We start from the raw sequence: 21,245 nt of genomic DNA, 5'->3' as shown, positions 1-21,245 counted from the left end.
ACTCCCACCTGTTCCCTTCTCCCCTAGCGGAGGCACCAGAGAAGCTGGGAGGATCAGCCCGGGGTCGGGGTACTGCGAGCTGAGGCTCCTACAAAACCAAGGAGGGAACCTAAATATGCCCCCGGAGGCCGAAGATCCGGCCAAAGGGATGTAGATTCTGGGTCCGAGTGACACGCCAGAGCCTGCCCAGTCCCGGGGCCAGGCTCCCTTCCCCTGGTGGACAACACGCTCCTAGACCGAGCGGGTCTAGGAACGAGCGTGAAAGGCAGTGGAGGGGGGAGCCCCGCCCCGCGCCCGCGCCCGCGCCCGCGGGGTGTCTGTGTGAGAAACACCTGCACTTGGAGCAGGCCTCTGGCCGCACGCGTCAGCTGGGGGAAGGTCACCCACGCGGCCTGCTGCGTCCTGAACCCACGCTTAGCCCTATCCCCCACCCTCTGCTCAAGACACCCCACCCCCTCCGGAATCCCAGCCACGCCTGCACAGGTGTGGTGCCTTTGACTGGAAGGTGCCGGAGAAAAGAAACCCTGGAGGACAGGCGGGGAGGGGGGGAGGGGCCGAGGGTTGGGAAGAAAGATGGTACTTCCGGAACTCGGACATTCCTGTCTTCTTGTAATTGTCATCGCACTCAATCTTTCCACCAGGACCCACGTTATCCAGACAGCAGAGATTGATTCGCGGGAAAATCGTGCTTACGGAAACGTCTGGGTTTGACGCGGGGGGGGGGGGGGGGGGGCTCTTGAGACCTGCGCAGGCTTTGCTTAGATTCAAAAGTATGATTTTAATTTTCTTAATGAAGGCACTCTCTAGAGCTCAGCTGGTAATGGCTGTGCTGAGTTTAATAGACTTCTGTCGAACAGAAAAAGACGGATAACTATCGGTTTTAAGTAATCTGCTCTAATGCAATTATTTTCCGAGGTTCGAATGTCATTGTGCAGAGAGGGCAGGAGTGAATTAGGGCCCGGGGGACCTGGGCCAGGAGAGGGCCTGAAATACCAGCCGAGCTTGTTTTGTGAGGTGCACTTGGGTTTGAGGGTCGGGGTCGAAGGCTTCAGAGCCCTTTCTTGGTCTGCACTTCTGAGAACTTCTCCCTCTCTCTCCCTGTCTTCCTCTGTCCTCTTCTTTTTCCCTCCTCCTCTCTCCATTTCTTTTCTCTCCCTGCTCTTCCCCTTTCTTCTCATCTCTCCCAGATTTCATGTGAATTTTCTTTCCCTTCCCTATATTTTACTTGTCTTTGTGTATTGCAGGTGAATCCATTTAGTCCAAAGTATTCCTCCAAAACACTCACAAAGAAGTAGGCTCTTGGGATGTGTCAACCCACTCACCTTTTGAAACCAATAAAATTGGGAGGTTTAAGGTAACTGATGACGTTGTGTACACACACATAGCCAATGCACCAGAAGGATTATTTCTATCGAAGTACAGAGCCAATTCAGATCACTCTCCAAAACTAGCCCCAATCTTAGCTCTGACACCAGTTGTCATTACTGATAGTTTTTTATTTGAAATTAGCCGAACCCTTCTTAGCTCTCCACTTCCCTTTGCCTGGTAAACACAATCTCAGGCAAACGTCATTTAAAAAAAATAAAAACACGATTGATAATTTCCCTTCTGTCAGCAAGCAAGCCAAATCCGTGCAAGGAAAGGCTTGTATCTCATCCAGAAGAAGGAATTGAAAACAGGCAGGCAGGCAAGGCAGGGCCTCAGGCCACAGAGCTGAGCACTGAGTGAGAGCCTGTCAACCTGAAGCCCAGCTCCCGGGTCTGAGCCTCTGTTCATGGCCATTCCCAGCCTCACTTTCCCCGCTAGCCTCTCTCTCCGAGTTCTTGGGACCAACGCACAAACAGGGGTTCGGTAAACCTGAGTTACACAGGTTTCCGTTCCAGACACCGGAGGTGAGGAAAGGGTAGCTGGATCTGGTGTGTCTCTGACTTAAGTTCCACAGACCTGCTGGGCCTCCAGTTCTCAGACTTGTACACCCTCTCTCTCCCCATCTCCCTCTCCCCGTCTCCCTCCCTCTCTCCTACTTTCTCTCACACACACCCACGTGCACGGAACGAATCCTCAAAGCTCTGCACTATCTCCTCTTCCCTGGCTCAGTCCTAACCCCCTCCCGTCTCGCTCTGCAGCGACTCTCGTCTTGAGAAAATAAAAAGAAAGGAGAAAATTAAAAACAGAACAAAACAAAAAACCTTTGGCAAAACCCCTCAGGTCCTCCCTGGCTGGGGAAGAGCACAGCTTGGGGTGCAGCCGGGAGCGAGGCCCCTTGCTGCTCTGGGCCCTGCGGACACCCCTCCTGGAGGGTGAGGCTGGCTGAGGGCGGGGGCGCTTTCCACCTTCCGCTCCCCGGGCTGCTGGAAAGGAAGTCGGGAGGAGATCCAGTCCTCGGACCCCAAAGACTCCCAGGACTTGGAGAAGCCCGCGCAGGGCGGGCGCCTCTTGGGCGCCGAGAGGTGACTGCCTGGGGTTCCACTCCTCCAACGAGGAAGTCCACTCGCAGAAGAGCCGCGCTGGGACTTCACACGCTCGGCCACCAGCGCCGTTCAATGGTGAGGAAGGCCACTGCGGAGCGCCCAGGCCCAGCCTGCCCCAGCAGCCCCTGAGAGACTTCGTGACTTGGGGCGCCACCGGGCAGGGAAGAACGGCCCCTGGCTCGAGGAGCAGAGTTGGAATGGGAGGAGGGGTGACTGTCAGAACCTGTCTCCTCATCCCCTCCCTCCCTCTCTCTCGTTCTCTTGGATGAAGTCCCTGTGTCATCCCTTCAGCGGCTCTCTACAGGGAAACTGCTGTGTTGCGTTGTTTTGGTGACTTAGGAGGGCAACAGCAAACACCCAGAAAGCCTCCACGAGGTTTGGAGGGATCAACTTCTGCTTTTGAAGAGTTGATGGGAGAGGAGAGGGAAAAGATTCTATTATTCAACAGTGAGTTTTCCAAGCTTCCCCTCAGCCAAGCAAGGTTAAGAAAGGTTTGGTAAAAATTGGAGGAAAAAAAAAAGCCAATTACCCACCATAGTCCCCAGGAAGGAACCTGGACAGAATAAGAATTACAACTCCTAACCTAGCTGGGAACTCTTGCAAAGATGCTTGGACTCCCAGCCTGTGCCACTCGTCCAGGTGTGCGGCTTGTCCGGTGGGCCACTCTGCAGGCTCTCAGTCCACTGTCGCCCAGATTAGGTCTGAGGACACACAAGGAGGCCAAACAGTTAGGCTTGCTTCGCCCTCACTTACTCTCCTATTTTAAAAGTTAACAGAGGAAACCATAATTTTTTCTCAGTAAATCAAATATATAATTATGTTCCCACAGAATTAAGGCATAAAAATGATCTTTTCTTCAATCGTACTTAGACATTTTTAAAGGTCTGCCCTGAACATGCATACTTTGATAGAACGAGACACTTGAGAATAGGCTTTGAGGTTAAAGGACACTAAGCATGCCTGATGCTCCCCCTTCCACTGCCTTCACATACACAAGGGGGCAGAGGAGGGAGTCTTAAGAATATCTCAGGTGATAAGAGCTCCTAAAACAAACTAGTCAGTGCACAAAAACAACATATTGCGGCACTTTTAAAGTAAGTTTCCCTAAAACAAGTTAGAATCAAATGCCTGACTGCAAAGTTAAGATTTTTCTGCTTACTTATTTATTCAGGTCTCTTAATTTTAATACGGTTTAAGTAATCTTCTCAGAAGGGATGACATTGCCCACCACAACAGAGCAAGGGCAGTTCTTTATGCTTTGAAGCTTATCCACTCGCCTTAGGACTTTTGAGTGCTCAAGTGAAGTGTAAATAGAATAAGGTCACAGATGACTGACAAGTTCAAGTTACTTAGCTCAATTATCAAAATTTTATTTCTAAATTATGTTCAATGTTATTTTCCTGCTTTGCTGTAAATGACCTCAGAAAATCCAATGGGAGTGAAGAATTTCCACCATGTCCTGTGCATCATGATTTGTTTGTACAGTCGTTTGGTGATATATGCCTCCTTTAGTGTTGCTGTGGGGCCCAAGTCTCTACAGTTAGCGTCCAAACATGGCTATCGTGCTAATTCAAAGGCGGTCACTTCAAAGACACCATGATCCCTAAATTTGGACAACATTCTAAAGTATCTCTAATTCTAAACTGCAGACAGAATCTGCAGATTGTTTAGAATCTAATTCCCTGGATATCGGCACACTGTATTCAATGTCCACCTAACCAAACAGTGGATAGAATGCAATTTATAAATATATCCCTTAACAACTCACTTTCTACACAGTGTCGCAGAGGTTCCCCTCTGCATTATTTAATTCATATAACCAAGCTCTTCAGATTGAGGCTCATACTGCCACATCTGGAAATGCTTCCTTTGCTCTTATCCACCCCCCCATCCCCCCCCACACCTCCTCCCTCTACCCAGTCAGCCACCGGTGAGAGAAAGGGCTGGAGCCTCCCCTTCCACCATTATATGATAGCATCAGCTTTTAATCAACAAGAGGCACTCCTATTTAAATTTACAGGATAACTCTGTATTTCATTTATCTTTCTTTTGGAGGAAAGTGAAACAAGAGCACCACCCTTATTAATTATAAGATTGATGGAGTGAAAAAAGCCAAATGAATTTGGCTTGCAAATTATTAGTAGGGGCATGAATATTTATGATGGTGCCAGGAACCACAGGTACCAAGCTCGGGAGACAGTCAGACCAGTGCACTTGGTGAGGGTGCAGCAGTTTCCCCACATTGGACATGATGCAAACAGGAACTTCTAAATTGGACCCGGGGTGGGCCCCCAGCCAGTCAATCCCCTCATTTTGGGGGGGGAGGGTGCTAATCTTGCTGAACATGAACTTACTTTTAATGACCTCTATCATAAACTTTAAAAATCTTTTAAGGTGAAAGGAGATACCTAAATTTTGTGAAGAAAAATCTATGTTTGTGTTTTTCCTACTTGATATTCACTTTTGTTTAAATCGTCACCTGAGGATATGTTTATTAATATTAGAGAGGAAGGGAGGGAGGGAGGGAGGAAGAGGTACGGAGAGAGAGAGAAACATCCATCAGTTGCCTGCCGTAGGTGCCCTAGACCTGGGATGGGACCTGCAGCCTTTTGGCACACAGGACGATGCTACAACCAACTGAGCTACCGGATCAGTAATCATTTATGTTTTAAATCAAGTTTATCTGCAAGATATTTGTGACATACATTTAAAAAATCTAAAGCTATTTTTATTTAATGTAAAAATATCAGAAACCTAAAATATCAAGGGTATAAAGAGGATTAATTAGATACAATCTAAGTTAGATACAGACAGAAAGGAGAGTGGAAAGTAAAATAGCAATGGAAGAGAAATGAGAGGACAAGGTGGTTTTTTTTTTTAATTTATCTCTTTGCATGTTTTCCTTTTTCTGCACCAGACATACTCATGCTTTAGTCCCAAAGAGAAAACTTAAATGGAAACACTCAGGAAGAAAGGGTCAAGGTGGAAAGGGAAAGGGCGAAAATAATTCAGTAAAAGACAAACCCTACCATTTTTTCCTCCTCTTGATTATACCTTTAGGAGTTTTGTAGTGCTTTGGAAAAAGGGCAGAGGATTTGAGACTTTATGAACTGAACTACTGTCTCACCAAAAGGTTTCTTTTCTGTAAAAGAATCATCGAGTGGGGGCTGACCCAATCTTGTGAAATTAGTTCATTCTGACATCAGAGCCAGCTTAGCACATACATTTTGAAAAGGAAGACAAGTTGTTTTCAAAACAGAAATCCTAAGCATTCTGAAAAGCACAAGAAATTTAAAAACTCCCCAAATTTTCTGAAAAAAACATTTATATTTTTTCCACAATTGTAAGAGAATATTTGTGCTAAATTGTTGTGTTATGTATATCCTGCCTCAATTTGTCTATTCTGTGTAAGGACATAATTTTTTATTGCATAAAATTAATTTTAAAAACTGCAACTGGACGTATTGGGGTGACATTGGTCAATAAAACCACACAGGTGTCAAGTGCGCAGCTCTGTGACACAGCATCTGCACACTGCGTGTGCGTCCACCCAAAGTCTCTGACGGTGGCCATTTAGTCCCCTTTGCCTGCTTCTGCCCCCACCCTCCTTTCTGTCTGGCACTCAGTGTACTGTTGTCCGTGTCTGTGTGTATGTTATTTTTCTTAATCCCTTCACCTTTTTATATTTCCAAGAAACAATACCACTGACAACAATTTACTTAAATTCAGAAACCTTGACATTGATGCATCCACTATCAATCACACTTTGTAGATACAGTAAAACACACTCAACATTTGTATATCAATAGTGGCACGTACACAAATCTGTTTTGTTCAGTTTAAATGCTCTTCAACATGTCATTTCACATTTTTCTGGAACATGTTATGGGTTAGTCATCCTGTTTCAGCTGATTGTTAAATCTGTAACCTAATGAAAATTCAAAATAGAGTATTTACTTGTCATGGATTTCAGAGCTAAAAGGTGGGCTTTTGGGATAATTTGGCCACCCTCTGGTTGTTTTTTTTCTGACAAAGAATTGGAGGTCTAAAGGTGGCAATTGACTCATAAAACTAATTAGCTCAAGCTTCTGACTAAGCTCCTGAGTCCAATTTTTCTTTTGATACGATGCTTCCCCATCTCTTGCACTTTATGTTAGAGTAACATTTATAATACTGCATGCCGAATTTTCTACTAATATTTTTCTTTCCAGCACACTGACAATGAAATTCTTATTAAATAATAATAAGATATTGACTGGTCTGTTTGCCAATATGAAGATTTGTTGTTGATCTGTGATGTCTGTATTGATTAGGAAGAATGAGATCTATTTTCTACCCAAAGGATAAATACATCTCAATACTGGCACAAAAACAAACTTTGTATTAATAGAAATCCTAACCTTCTCTATTTATTGTTTATGCATCAGCTCAGTCAATCGAGCTAGAAACAGATATAAATAGGAGTAACTGAGAGTGATACCTCAAAATCTCCAAAAATGTTCACCAGGGATATTTAAACTGATATGAGAATTCCTGACTTCAGCACTAGTAGTGTGCTTCGAGGTAGCCTTCCTGTCTGGCTCTTCTCTTCACCCCAAATTGAATCCTACACGTGCTCCATATATTTTACATTAAGGGAATCCTATTCATGCCTGAGATGATCTCATATTTATGATGTGGCCTCTTCTGTCAAATTGTTATTTCTGTAGCTTGCTGTCAAAAATGTCACTCAAAGTTTTCTTTCCACCTCTCTTTACCTTCTGTCATAGTAACTTAGAAGGCCTAATCTAAGTAGAATCTGCTTCCCCTATAAAATACAGCCAGGAGAACTTTTTTTCCTCCACTTCCTGTCTGCCTCACCCTTCCCCTCTCCACAGCTTTATCTCCCTTCTGTTTAAGGGCTGTGGGCCATTGTTTGTCCTTGTGGTAAAATCATTCACCCAAGCAGTTTCTCTTAGGGTTTAAAAGCCTAACATTTGTGAGAACAGTTTGGGTATAAACATATTTGGCTTACTTTCTGAGTCTATGATACTTAGGTTAATATCTAAGCAAGAAAGAGAAAAAGATCAAAACAAAAATGCCCTCCAATTACAGAAAGTTTTGGAGCATTAATACCACATATTTGATTTTTGAAAATGTGAATAATAAAATAGTGAACTTGTTAGCATTTAAAACTCTTTTTCTTTATCAGTGTGACGTCCTTTTTTTGCTGTTTCTATTTCATTATTTTTGCATGAATATGATAAATGGTTATTAACTCTAACCATTTTTATTTAATGTTCATAAAAAACTGGTAGGTTTTCAAACAGATGTGTCCTGATATGGTTCAGTGAATTTAGTGGACTCCTCATATAAATGGAATAATAAATGGAATATGGAAGATGAATTTTATACCCTTGTTTACCTCCTCCCGAACCCACCCTGATTATAATTACAAATAGTGTTTATTGGTATTATACAATATACACACCATGTTCCAGACACTGCGCAAACCTGAACTTGATCACTGCCATCTAGAGTCTATAATCTGAGATAGCATGGACACCAAAAAATACAGAGAAAGATGGACCGATAGGAGGTAGGGCACAGTTATATATTATATATTCTTGTTTTATAAAAAAGAAAATGTAATGAAGCCAAGCTCATGAATGAACAAATATTTACATTTTTTCCATTTAAATATTTTTCTTTCAGACCCAAATAAGCTGTTGGAAAAAAAAAAGGATAGTTCATTCCATTTATTTTCTATCATTTAGGGGCAAATTTGATTAATAACTCTTCCCCTGTTAACATTTTAAAAAATGATTGGCAAAGAGAAGAAGGTAGCAGTCAGACTGGAGAGGATACACGAGTTTAACTAACAAAGGCAGGAGAGCCCAGTGGGATCTAATGAACAAAACAAACTGATGAACGAAACAGAAACAGAGTCAAGGGCACATGGAACAGACTGACAGCTGTCAGAGGGGAGGGATGAGGAGAGGGTTGAGGGGAAGGACTGGATGAAAGAAGGTGAAGGGATCAGCCAAAGAACTTATATGCATAACCTGTAGACACAGACAACAGTTCGGTGATGGCCAGAGGGGAGGGCAGGGCGAGGTTGGAGGCGGAGAGATGGGGGGAGGTTGGCAAAAGGGGGAAAATGGGGACATCTGCAATGGTGTCAACAATAAAAATAAAGAAAAAAAATAAACCTGTCGGCAGAATGCCTGGACATAAATGCTGACTCAGCCACTAATTATGTGACCGTAGGCAAACTAACTACCACTTCTAAACTTCTCATAGGGTTTGACATGATAATCAAATGAGTTACTGCATGAAGGAATTTACCCTAGTACTTGGTTTGTGGCGTGAGGATTCAAAAGATATTGGTTCCTATATTATTATTATTATTATTATTATTATTATTATTATTATTATTATTATTAATGGCTAACCCCCTACCCTCCCTACCAGTTAGATAGGTCCACATATGAACAATACATGAAATTCAGATATCTTTAGATACCTTATACTTTTACTAGTTGTGTAGAAACTCGATATTAGTATAAATTCACAATTCTATCTATGTTCCTCAGGCCACTTCAGTTGTGTTTGTACCTACATAGTTACGTTTGGGTGTTATGCCTTTAAAGAAGACCTAATGGTACACATTTTGCATGTGAGTCATTGAGTAAATAGTTTAAGGGGTTGTTTGGTAATGAAATAATGCACAGGTGGCAAACACGAGGCCCGCGAGCCAAATCCGGCCCTCCACCTTGTTTTATCTGGCCTGGCCCCTTGTTTCTACCCGGTGGCAGCGCCCAGCTCCTTGCCCCTAGTTAAGGAGCAGTTATATTTATACAGTCTTAATATTACATTCGGTCCTTTGAAGGCAACCACAAGGCTGATGTGACCCCCAGTGAAAATGAGTTTGATACCCCTGAATAATGGAAAGACCACTAGACTGGGAGCTATAGAAAAACTAAATTCTAAATATGATTTTGTCACTAATTTAAATGTGACTGGGCCTCAATTTCCTCATCTGTAAAAGAGGTCAAAATAGAAAATATCCAAAGTCCATTCTGGCTCTAACAGTCAAAGATTGCATAACTCACATAGGAGCCTTTCTCTAGCAGAACTTTTTTTTCCCCAAGTGTAGATTTAGTAACTATTATGTGCCTGGCCCTGTGCTAGGCCCAGAGAGGAATAATTTACAGTCTAGTGGAGGGATAAACATTACATCCCAGTGTGATAAGTGTTCTGTTAGAGGTATGTATAGAGAATTATAAGCCCAGGTATATTATCAGACCATCTAACCAATGGGAGCAAACATGTAACCAACAGGAAGATAAGGGATAGCTTTGTAGAATAGTTGGCATCTGAATTGAATCTTGAAGAAGAAATAAGAGCTAAGGATGAGGTGAGGAAAAAGGTGTTTCAGGTGGGAATAGTATATGCAAAGAAACAAAAAAGAACAGGTTGTGGAGAGAACTGGTAGTTCTGTAGGGCTGAGGGTGTGGGTAAGGAGGGTATGGGGAGTGCTGTAGGGCAGAGGGTGGGGGTAGGTAGGTAGAGATGAGGCTTCCTCTCACTTTTCCTTGTCTCTGTAGTCAATCTCATGTCCTCCTTTGGCTTTAGTACCCTCCCTCCATTTGCTGATGACATCTCAGTCTATATCTTCAGCCCAGACTTGCTCTTGAACTTTGACCTACATCTTCAGCTCTCCATGGACATCTCTGTATGTCTGGAGGTGCCCCAAATTTTCACTCCCAGGGAACACCTTCCCCTGTGCTGACTATTGTAGTAAATGGTATTACCACCCACTCGGTTGCTTGTGCTAGAAATTTAGATTTGAGCCTTGTCACTTCTCTTTTCTTTATCACCAATACCCCCAATCCAATCAATCCCCAGACTTAATAATTTTACCCCACAAATGCATCCTTAACCTGTATGCTTCTCTTTATTTCCACGGTCACCACTCTAGTCCAAGCTGCCAGTATTTGGAGATGATGGTTGGGGCTCTGGAGTTAAATCTGACCCCATCTATGCCTATTTAAAATCACTTGAAACATATATAATTTTATTAATCAATGTCACCCCAATATATTTAATAAAATTAAAAAGTAATATAAAATCCTTTAACAGGAATACACTGTTCTAAGGATAAAGTCTGAATTTCTTAACATGTTCTAAAACTTTGATTGATTGTAGCCCTGTCCCCTTACCCCCAGCCCCATCTGGAATCCCTTTATTCTCTTTGATCTAGTCATAGTGCTCTTCTTGATGTTGCTCAAATGGTATAGCCTTCTGCTCACCTTAGGGCTCTCGCACTTTCTGACTCTTCAGTTTGGAAGTCTCTCTTCTCCTTCATCTCCCATATCTAACTGGGCTAACTGCTAATCATTTTTCAGATCTCCAATTAAATGCCATTTCTATGGGGACATTTTCTTGACCATTTATTTCCTCTCTAGGTTAGGCTAGGTTTTTGATTATCATAATAACATTCAAATTTCTTTGTAGTATTATCATATTTATAGTTAACTAATTTTTAATCATATAATTACTTATTTAATATCTGTTTCTCCTATGCATTTTATAAGGATAAAGTCAGGTATGTTTGATTCATCATAGTTTTCTCAATATCTAATAAATATTTTCTTTGAGGGGAAAACAAGAAGGGAAAGGAGCAGTTAAATTGCTGTCCAGTGGACGCAGGAACTAAGTGTTCACCATGCTGTTGGGGAAGCGGTTTCAGTGGAGTGGTACGGGCAGACGGTAAACTGGTTTGAGGAGTGAAAAGGAGGTGATAAAGTGGAGAGTGGGCATGAACTAATTTTAAGAATCTTACTCATGGGAAAAATAAAAACAATCTGGCAATAAACAAGGGGAAGATGTAGGATCAAGGGATGTTTTACTTTTAAACATAAAAGAAAACCGAGCTTAATTATATAGCTGAAGAGAGAGTAATCAAAGAGAAGATCTACAGACTAACTGAAGGACTGATATATCTGATATAACTGATATAGGAGCCAGATCTAATTTAATGGAGGAAGGTTGCAGTACAAGCTGGGATCCAGAGCAAATGTTTTATGAAACTTAAAAGTCACCTCTTGATGGAGTCAAGAAGAAAGGAAGTGAAGGCAGGTGTGAATATGGATTAAATAGAAGTGTGGGTCCCAGAAGATAATGTGGGTTCTGCTCGAATGCCTAGATTGGACCCCCAGTTGTAGGACTCAGAGAAATGGGGTGGTGGGGAGAAAACATAAAGAGAGAGCAAAAGCTTAGGATCACTGTTGAGGGGAATGAGAGCGGGAGCTGATTGGGATCAGGTCAAAAGATTGCTGAACCTTGACAAGGGAGATTTGTGGGGCCAACCATCCATATCACTGTGTAATTTTCCCCAGAAGTGATCGGCAATTTCAGTGAAGGAGTGAGATGCGTGGATTCTTCCAAGTCTGAGAGATTGCAGGGAAAGAACAGTTAGAAAGTGGAAAAGAGAGGCTGGGCATTAGTATTTGAATTACTGAACCACTGCGTCTGAGTTAGATAGAAGAGAAAGTGAAGACACAAGATGATGACAGACGGGGAGTAAAATTAGTGATACAGGGATTGGATGTTTTCTTTTCTTTTTCTTTTTTTTTAGTTTTAGTAGTTTATTCAACTGTATATATCTCAAAAGCAAGTAAAATGTCTGACATACTGCTTTGGATATACACATATATAGCTGCACCTCCTTTCTTTTTTTTTAAAATTTTTATTGTTATTCAATTACAGTTGTATGCCTTTAAGAAAGCAAAAGAGAGGTTCTGAGAGTTGGGAGAATGTACAAAGTGGAGTGAGAGATTTTGTTGGAATTTAAGATGCAGAGATGGGAGTTACCTGGGAATAAGTAGATCAGGTTGCCATGGAGGTTGACATTATAAGAGGCGTCTTCATGTCTCCCCTAAACGTTTTGATCACACCCTCAATTTCTTCTCATCTCACTTCATGCCAGGGGTCCCTTTATGCTTCTTGGGTCAGATCACCAAGTAATTAAGTAAGTAAATAAAAATAAATACATAAATAAAGCAAAGAAGAAAATGGGGTAGGGATTTATTCATTAATTCTTTTTCAGTGTAATTCCTGTCTTTTCAACAAATATTTAGTGTGTGAATACCAAGTTCCAAGGTGTTGTTCTGTGGTAGAGGAGATTCAATGTTTTCATTTGAGCTACATTACTCTGTTAACTTTGTGGAGAGTTGATTTGGTGGTGAAAGGTTGGGAGCAGGGTGGGGACTGAGACAAGACTAGAAGCAGCAACATCAGTGGCTTCACCATCTAGTAGCTCTATGACTTTAGTGTTCCCCCCCCGCATATTTTTTAACCTGTCTTTGTCTTAGTTCCTTCATTTGTATAATGGAAACAAGGAGAGTACCTATCTTGTAGGTTTGCTGGGAAATTATTTATTTATGCCTTACAGATTCCATGTCTGGAGGAAGAAAGGTACAAAATGAGCCTGGAACATCTTGCAGCACCTGACAGTGAGGAAGTGCTCACAAAAAATGATGGGGGCTGTCAAACAGGACAGGAAGCCAGCCTGGAGGGGCTTCCACTGATCAGATCAGAGGTAATTGGAGCATCCAAATAAATAAGTAAGTAATGGATTATAGTATACTGAATACAAGAAGAATCTGTGAGTCTAGACTGATAAACAGATCAATAAATAAAAAGAGAAAGCTTTCTTTTATAGTAGTATGTCAACTAATAAATATAGAAGGAATAATGACATTTTTAAAAACAACATTTTGCAGCCATCATAGAAAAAAATGATTCAGGCAAGAATCATCAATAAATGCTAAATTTAGTGGAGGAAAATTAATGAATACCAGGATGTTTACATTATGTAGAAATATCTTACTATAAATTACTTATTACAAAAGGGAAAATATTACTCTTCAGTAGAGAAAAAAGACAGCTCTTTAACAAAGTGATCAGAACTAACATCACCAAAAAAGGTGATTTTCCCCAAAGTGAGATCATGAAAAGAACGCAACCACCTTTCTCGGTACCCCAGCCCCAAATACACGACTTGAACATGGCCACGTGACACATCACACACACCCATGTTGAGGGGCATTCTGTAAGATAACTGGCCTGCATTATTTAAAGGCCAGACCAAGCAAGCATTCTACATTAAAGGAGACTAAGGACACAAGACAGCTGTGATTCGTTATCCTGGACTGAATTCTGCACTGGGAAAATGCCTGTAAAGGACATTATTGGGTCCTTTATAATAGGTGAAATTGTAATATGGATATTTTTGTGGAAAACCTAAAATATCACTTATCCTTAGACACTCAAGCTCCCAGTAAAAGCCAAAGAGTTTATTTCAAACAAATATACAAGTTTGACAAAAGAACTATGAGGAAGACCGAAGTGATCTTTCTGCTATAGTATCATCTCAATGCAGTCTTTTCTAATGACATATTTATCCAAAATATAACTGTCCCAGATAATAAACTACATACTGTGGTATACTACATATTAAAACTAAAATTAAAAAAATTTGGGCTCATACAAATAAATTATGGTGATTTAATTATAATTCCCTTATAATCGTTCATTCTGTTGATTACTCTGATTTAATCATGATGTTTTCCTGGCTGGTGTGGCTTAGTGGATTGAGAGCTGGCCTGCAGACCAAAAGGTTGCTGGTTCTATTCCCGGTCAGGACACGTGCCTGGCTTGCAGGCCAGATTGATGTTTCTCTCACACACTGATATTTCTCTCCCTCTCTTTCTCTCTCCCTTCCCCTCTCTCTGAAAGTAAATAAATAAAACATTTTTAAATATCATGATGTCCTATAAACGAGTAATTATTCTAAAAATTTAATGGAATGATAATCAACTCTTACTTTCAAATTTCCCAGAAAACTACCTAATAAAAAATATTTTTAAAAAGTGTGTAGCTATTAAAGTCTGGGAATTTCAGAATATACATGCCAGAATTATAGTTTGGTTTTTTTTCCTTTGTTACCAGCCTCAGTTTGTTTGTTTGTTTTTAATTTTGATTGCATTGAGGTAACATTGTTATATTAGGGACTTTTGACTGGATAAAAGGATTCTATCAATGTTACATTTTCTCAGTTTTATAACTCTACTTCAGTTATATATATAAAATACATACTGGAGTGGCCAGTGTGGCTCCGTTGGTTGGGCATTTGTCCCACAAATGGAAAGGTCACTGGTTCCATTCCTATTCGGGGCACACGCTTGGGTTGTGGGTTTGGTCCCCAGTTGGGGTGCATGTAGAAGGCAATCAATCGATGTTTCTCTCTCACATCGATGACTCTCTTCTTTTCTTTTTTCCTCCATCCCTTCCTCTCTCTCTAAAATAAAACAAACAAACAAACACATACATACTGAAATATAAATGAGTAAAGTAGCACAATATATGCAACCTCCTCTTAATTGTCAAGAAAGAAAATGTGGAAAGAAAAATGCTAAAGCAAATGTTGCAAATTTATATAAAAATTGGTCAAAGGGTGTACAGCAGATATGCATACTTACTGCAACTTTTCTGTAAGTTTGAAAATTATTTAAATATAGAAAATGCAGACAATTGAACAATAATAAAGTAATTTTTAAAAAGGAAATTATTTAAATATAGGATTAAAAATGAATGTGAAAAAGCCTGACTGGCTGAAAGCTCTCAATAAAAGTCAGCTATCATCATCATCATTATCACTATCATCACCACCAGCAGCAGCAGTTTGGGAAAGTGTTGCAGTATTTCAAGTAAAAGGTGATGGAGAACCTCATCTCAGACATCAGGCATTGGAAATAGGGATGGAATAGACAGGAAATATTCAAGCTAGCTGCACCAGAAATTCTGGCAATGATATGGGGAGTGTTCCATGCTGTGTGATGCCACATGCCCCTAGATAGATGACAGATCACCCCAATTCATACAGCACGTGGGTAGTTCTTACCACGCAGAATGCACTTCTTGTGGTAAACTCATGAGTGCCAAACCATTCCATCCAGCAATGTCCAATTGGCTTCTGTGCCCTAGGGCACCCCAGTAGGGACAGCAATGAAGAGAAAAGACTGGTTCATTTTCAGATAGACAAAGATCTTCTACCACCCTTCCCTTCTCTTAGGAAGAAAATGAGAGGAGGGAAGAGGCAGAGAAAGGATGAGCAATGAGAATTGTTATGAGAACAACTCAAAATGGGTGTTACTGTGTTTCTGCAAACTTTCCCTGACAGCCGGCCACTTAGCCCCAGCTGTTTGTGCCTCAGCCTGATGCTCTTTGCAGACTAGAAGAAGCTGAGGTAACTCACCTCCTCTCTCAGGTTTACTTTTTGAAGTCCAGTGGTTCAAGATCAACACAGTGACTCACTGTGGCTATAAATCTGCAGCCAGCTCAGGCAGCTCACCTGTGTGAGACTGGATGAAAAGCTGTCAAATGGGTTGACTCAACAAAATACTGATTAGTTGGTTAAAGCCCTTTGTGCAAATAAAGTGAGTTTTATCAGATAGTATTATTTAAAGCCTCCAGTATTTCCTGTTTGCTGACAAGATAAAGCCCAAGATGACTTTCTACCATCTTGAATTATTCCGCCTTGCCAAACCCTCCATGTACCAATACTCAGATCCCACTGGACAACTTATGAGGCCACCAATATCCTGTTTCTCTCTCCTGGGTTTGTTCATTCTATTATGAGCCAAGTTCCAGAGTCAACTCAAATACCCTCTACTTCAGGAAGCCCTCCTTGATACAGCCAAGCAGAATGGAACTCCCTTTTGTTTATATAAAGTATTTTCATCATATATGCACAAATACGTTGTCATACAATTTAACATAAAAATGACAACTTTAGGAGTGAGTAATTATTGGGTGTGTGTTAAGGACAGTGTGATGAAGGAAAACATAAATTAAAGATACTACAATTATTTCTGATGCTTGGTATAAAATTGTGTGCACAAAATGGGAAACTAATATCAATACATGAAAATCATTTACTTTTAAGAACTTAGGTTCCTTTCAGAGCATTAATTTTTATATCATATTGAATACAGATAATGCAGTTTTGTATATGAAAACTTTATCATTGTATTACTTACCTTTTCTTTCAGAAATGGTTGTCTTTCCAACTCCACCTTTAGGCACAGGCCAGCTGACTGACATCATTAATAGAAGCATCTATTTTAGAAGCTCTGCTTCTGGAAGTGGAATAAAAAGGTGGTGTAACCCCGAGTTTAAGAAACCTACTGATAATGAGGGCATTTGAGTGATGGTAATTGGCAAGGAAAAAGACTTAAAGATCTATCTAGAGACCAACCCCCACACTCCAGGCATGCTGCCAAAAAAAGACTAAAAACAGCACATAAAATGGCAAGAAAAATATGCTCCTTGGTTTCTTCATTGCCATAGAAGCCACTGGGGAGGGCTTAGAGAGATGCCATTCTTGAATGGTAACATTAGACTTCTTTCTCTATGACTGGAGTGAAAGCTTTTCCCGTTATGGAATGGAGACAAGAAATACCATCTTCGGTGACACGTAGCCCTCTGATAAGGTAAGTAAGGTTGCAGAATGGGCACCCATTTAACTTCAGTGCCACTCAGAACCCAATCACTCACTCCAACATACTCTTCCTTTCTTTCCAGCTAAGACATGGAAACTCTTTCACCATGACGACGGCGTTTCGGCATGACACGTACTTGCGTTCCGCACACCCACACAAGGTTTGCTCGTACGCAGCCGACTTACAGAATGCAGCCACAGCTTCTTGTCCCAGGAAATGTCTGTCAGTTTAGTTCTTAAAACCAGTTTAATGTTGGTGCCTTTCTGAGCTGAATCTTCAAGATGATATAAACCAAGCCATAGTTCATTATTTCACTGGCATTATTTTCCTTGCTGCTGTGAAGATATATCTCCCCAAATCTAAGACGATGAGTAAATTACACTGGTTCAATCAGAGACTAAATTAGCCAAAATGGTTGAAAAACTTAAAAGTCATTTGACACATTATAAACTAAAACATTGAAGATAATTCAAAAAATGAGATTGTGTTGTCTCCTGGGTCACTTAAAATCTCTGAGTGTTTCCTTTTCTGTAAAATGGGTACATTAATACTTTGCCCAGGTGGGATATGTTGGCAAGTTTAGAAATAATGCATGTAAAGTATCGACATGTAGCAGACACTTGATAAATAGCTGCTGTAATTTATTATTATTACCGTATATAAAAAGTTAAAGTTGCTTTGAAGAAATTAATTAATTACTGGTTCATATGAATTAAAAAATATGTCTAGTGCTGTTTTATTTAATCAGCTCAAGTGTAATGGCAAGAGGCAGTTAAGAGCTACATTAATCCAAGTTGTCAAGCAGCTTAAATAGCAAGCCAGGCATTTATTTTAGTTTACTATTTATATGGCTGTACTTTTAACAACAAACCCGTTTAATTTGGCTGTTTTATGTAATATTTTTTAGTAAATAGCTGATCTAATTGGTATTTTGCTAATAGTGAAAACTGAGTAAGAGAATAATAGAGGATGTTTGGGGAGGAGGCTGTTTCTAGTTCAGCATTTTCTGAAAGGGATTGTGAATGAAATAAAGGCAGTATTCTCATACGGTGGAACCCCCTATACATTAAGAATACTGGCAGTGTAAAGATTGTAAGCAAAGAGGCAATAAATACATCAAAAGTAACTTTAAAAATGATTTTTAGCAAGCCAAGAAAATTGCCAAATAACCTGGAGACTATATATGTACTAATGCATTTGTCTTTCTGACCTTCTGATCTTGATTAGTTTTTCAATGCCATTGGCATCTCTAAGGTAACAATTTGGTGGAGATTCTGGATTGCAGTTGGGCTGTCAAAGGGTCATTCTTCTTGGTAATAAGGTAGCTAGTGGTCCCTGGGAGAGAGCAGAAAACAATCAGGTCTTGAAAGCTGAAACACACTGAAGTCGAGAGTAGGTCCTTGGCAGAAGCCCAGATCCTCTTTCTCAGACCATTCATCATCAGCGCAGCGAGGAAGAAAGTGGTGAGGTCTGCACCTAGGGCTGTGCGGTGCAGACCCGAATCACAGAGGAGCACAGCTGCCCAAACTGCAGACGGGATTCTGTCTGGGGACTGCTTCTGAGGGCACTTTGCTTTTTCATTTACCACACTGTTGAGCCACGTGTCATGGAATGTGGGTCCTCTTAAAAAGAAGCATACAACTTATTTTGAAGCAAATTATTTTCAAATGACTGTGCTTCAAAGCATTTCTTAATTTCAAATTGAAGTCATTTGAGTTTGAAGCATATGCCTTTGCTAAATTGTTGCCAAAAAATTGAAGAAGGAAGACAACTTATTTTTTTGCATTCACTGCTTGCAGATCTGTTGATTCGAGATGTGGCACAAAGTTTAAATCCTGACAGTAAGGTTATTTCATGTGGCTTGGAGTGACCTGCCCTCATTATCACTAGTGAGTTTTCATTTAAAGCCAGAAGTAAGCTTGAATAATTGTTACATTTAATCTAAATGAAGATTGTGGCTTCTGTGTATAATTTAAACCTGTGAAGTATATCTATAATTCAAACCTAAATAAAAACCTCGATCGTAATTCTTTAAACCATAAAACTAGAAGAAAACAGAGTGGTAAGCTTCTTGACATACATCTTGGTGATGATTTGAATCTGATACCAAAAGCAAAAGCAACAACACAGAACAAAACAACAAAATAAATGGGACTACATCAAATTAAAGAGCTCTGCACAGAAAACTATCAACAAAATGAAAAGAAAACTTACTGAATCAACTAAAATATTTGTGAATCATATGTATTATAAGGGGTTAATATCTAAAATATATAAAGAACTTACAACTCAATAGCAAAAAACCAAAAAAACCCAAATAACATGATTTAAAGATGAGCAGAATATATGAACATTCTTCCAAATGAGTCATACAGATGGTCAACAAGTACATGAAAAGATGTTCTTTGTCATTTAATCATCAAGAAAATGTAAATCAAAACCACAATGAGGTATCACCTCACACCTGTTACAATGGTTATCATCAAAAAGACTAGAAATAACAAGTGCTGGCAAGGATGTAGAGAAAAGGGAAGGCTTGTATTCTATTGGTGAGAATGTAAATTGCTATGGCCTCTATAGATAACAAATAAACATTTCTCAAACAATTAAAAATGGAAATAGTATATTATCCAGCAGTTCTACTTCTTGGTATTCATCTTTAAAAAGTGACAACACAGATTCTAAAATACAGATGCACTTCCATGTTCATTGCAGCATTACTTACAACAGCCAAGATATGGAAGCAATCTGTGTCCATCAGTGAATTAAGGAATAAAAAAGATATATACATATATATATATTGGGATATTATTCAGCCATAAAAAATGAAATCTTATCATTTGCAAGGATTGACTTCAAAGGCATTATGTTAAGTGAAATAAGTCAGCGAAGACAAATACCGTATGTTTTCTCTCATATGTGGGATCTAATACATAATGTACATAGAGATCATAGATCTAGTATATATAGGTCTATATATAAATCTCTCTCTATATATATAAAAAAATATATATATATATAACATCATAGATACAGAGAACAGATTGGTGGTTGCCAGAGTAGAGGGGGAGGGGGAGAAGTGGATGGATAAATGTGTTATAGAATATAAATTATAAATTGAATTTTAAAAATTAATAAGATGAAGACAACTACTTAAATATGGCATTCCAATAAAGTGTTTTTGTGGCTTAGTTAATAACAATGGTATTGAATAAAGTCTTAGACAGTATTAGAAAGTCTAGAAGTCTTTTGAACACAACTGCTATTAGTTTTGCAGAATTAATAAACACCAGGAGCAATCCCATTGGTGTAATGTCTGTCAGTGTGATCAGGAGATTTGGAGCGTTTCTAGTGTCGGGTCTTAGTTCAGACTGCGGCATCATTTAGCTTGCAGTCACTGAGTCACACAGGGAGATCATGTCAACATCTCCTAGAAATAAAACAATGATTGGAAATTACTAAAATGGCTTGATAAACAATTATGCCACAAATTACACCACTTTATTAGCAGTTTTAAAATATATAGTTTGTTTAGCTGGGAATAAAAATAAATCATTTTATATTTTTATTTATTGATTAATGTATTACTATACTAGCGCTTGATATTTAAAAAATATCTTGTGTTTGCTCGACATAGGTTTTCTTGAAGACTCATACAATATCTAGGTTCTAGTTTTAGTTTTGCAAGTTTTGCTGACTGGGTGACCTAGGGGAATAGATTCAGTACCACTGAGCTTTAATTTCCCCATCTGTAAAATGGGTATAATGCAATTTTCCATCCTATCTACAATGTTATGTTCTTTGATCATAATAGATGTTAAAACAAGCTTAAAATATTAATACAAGAGCACAAAACAAGGTTTTATTAAACAATGACAGGAATATATATATATAGTTCCTGATGGCTTGTGAAAATACCGTGAACAAAAATATTTAAAACAAGTGACAAACATAACAAAAGTGGTTTATAAAAAACACGTAGATTATTTCAATCAAAAAACAAACAGAAAAAGCCTCAATAACTTAATGGCAAATAACTCAGAAATACAGTACATGTTCATATGTATCACTCTATGACAGATCCTGGGAAATCTCTGGAAAATATTGGGGAGAATCTCTCTCTGTCCACGTGCAACTTGTCTTTGTGGCCTATGTGCATGGACTAAATTTTCATGTACAGAAATGACCTGAACTAGACTGTGGGCTTTAAGAAGCAGTTTCCTCA

This window comes from Desmodus rotundus, chromosome 7 (assembly GCF_022682495.2).
Source record: "Desmodus rotundus isolate HL8 chromosome 7, HLdesRot8A.1, whole genome shotgun sequence".
In the NCBI taxonomy this organism is placed as follows: Eukaryota; Metazoa; Chordata; class Mammalia; order Chiroptera; family Phyllostomidae; genus Desmodus; species Desmodus rotundus.
Note: the sequence above shows the minus strand (reverse complement) of the source record.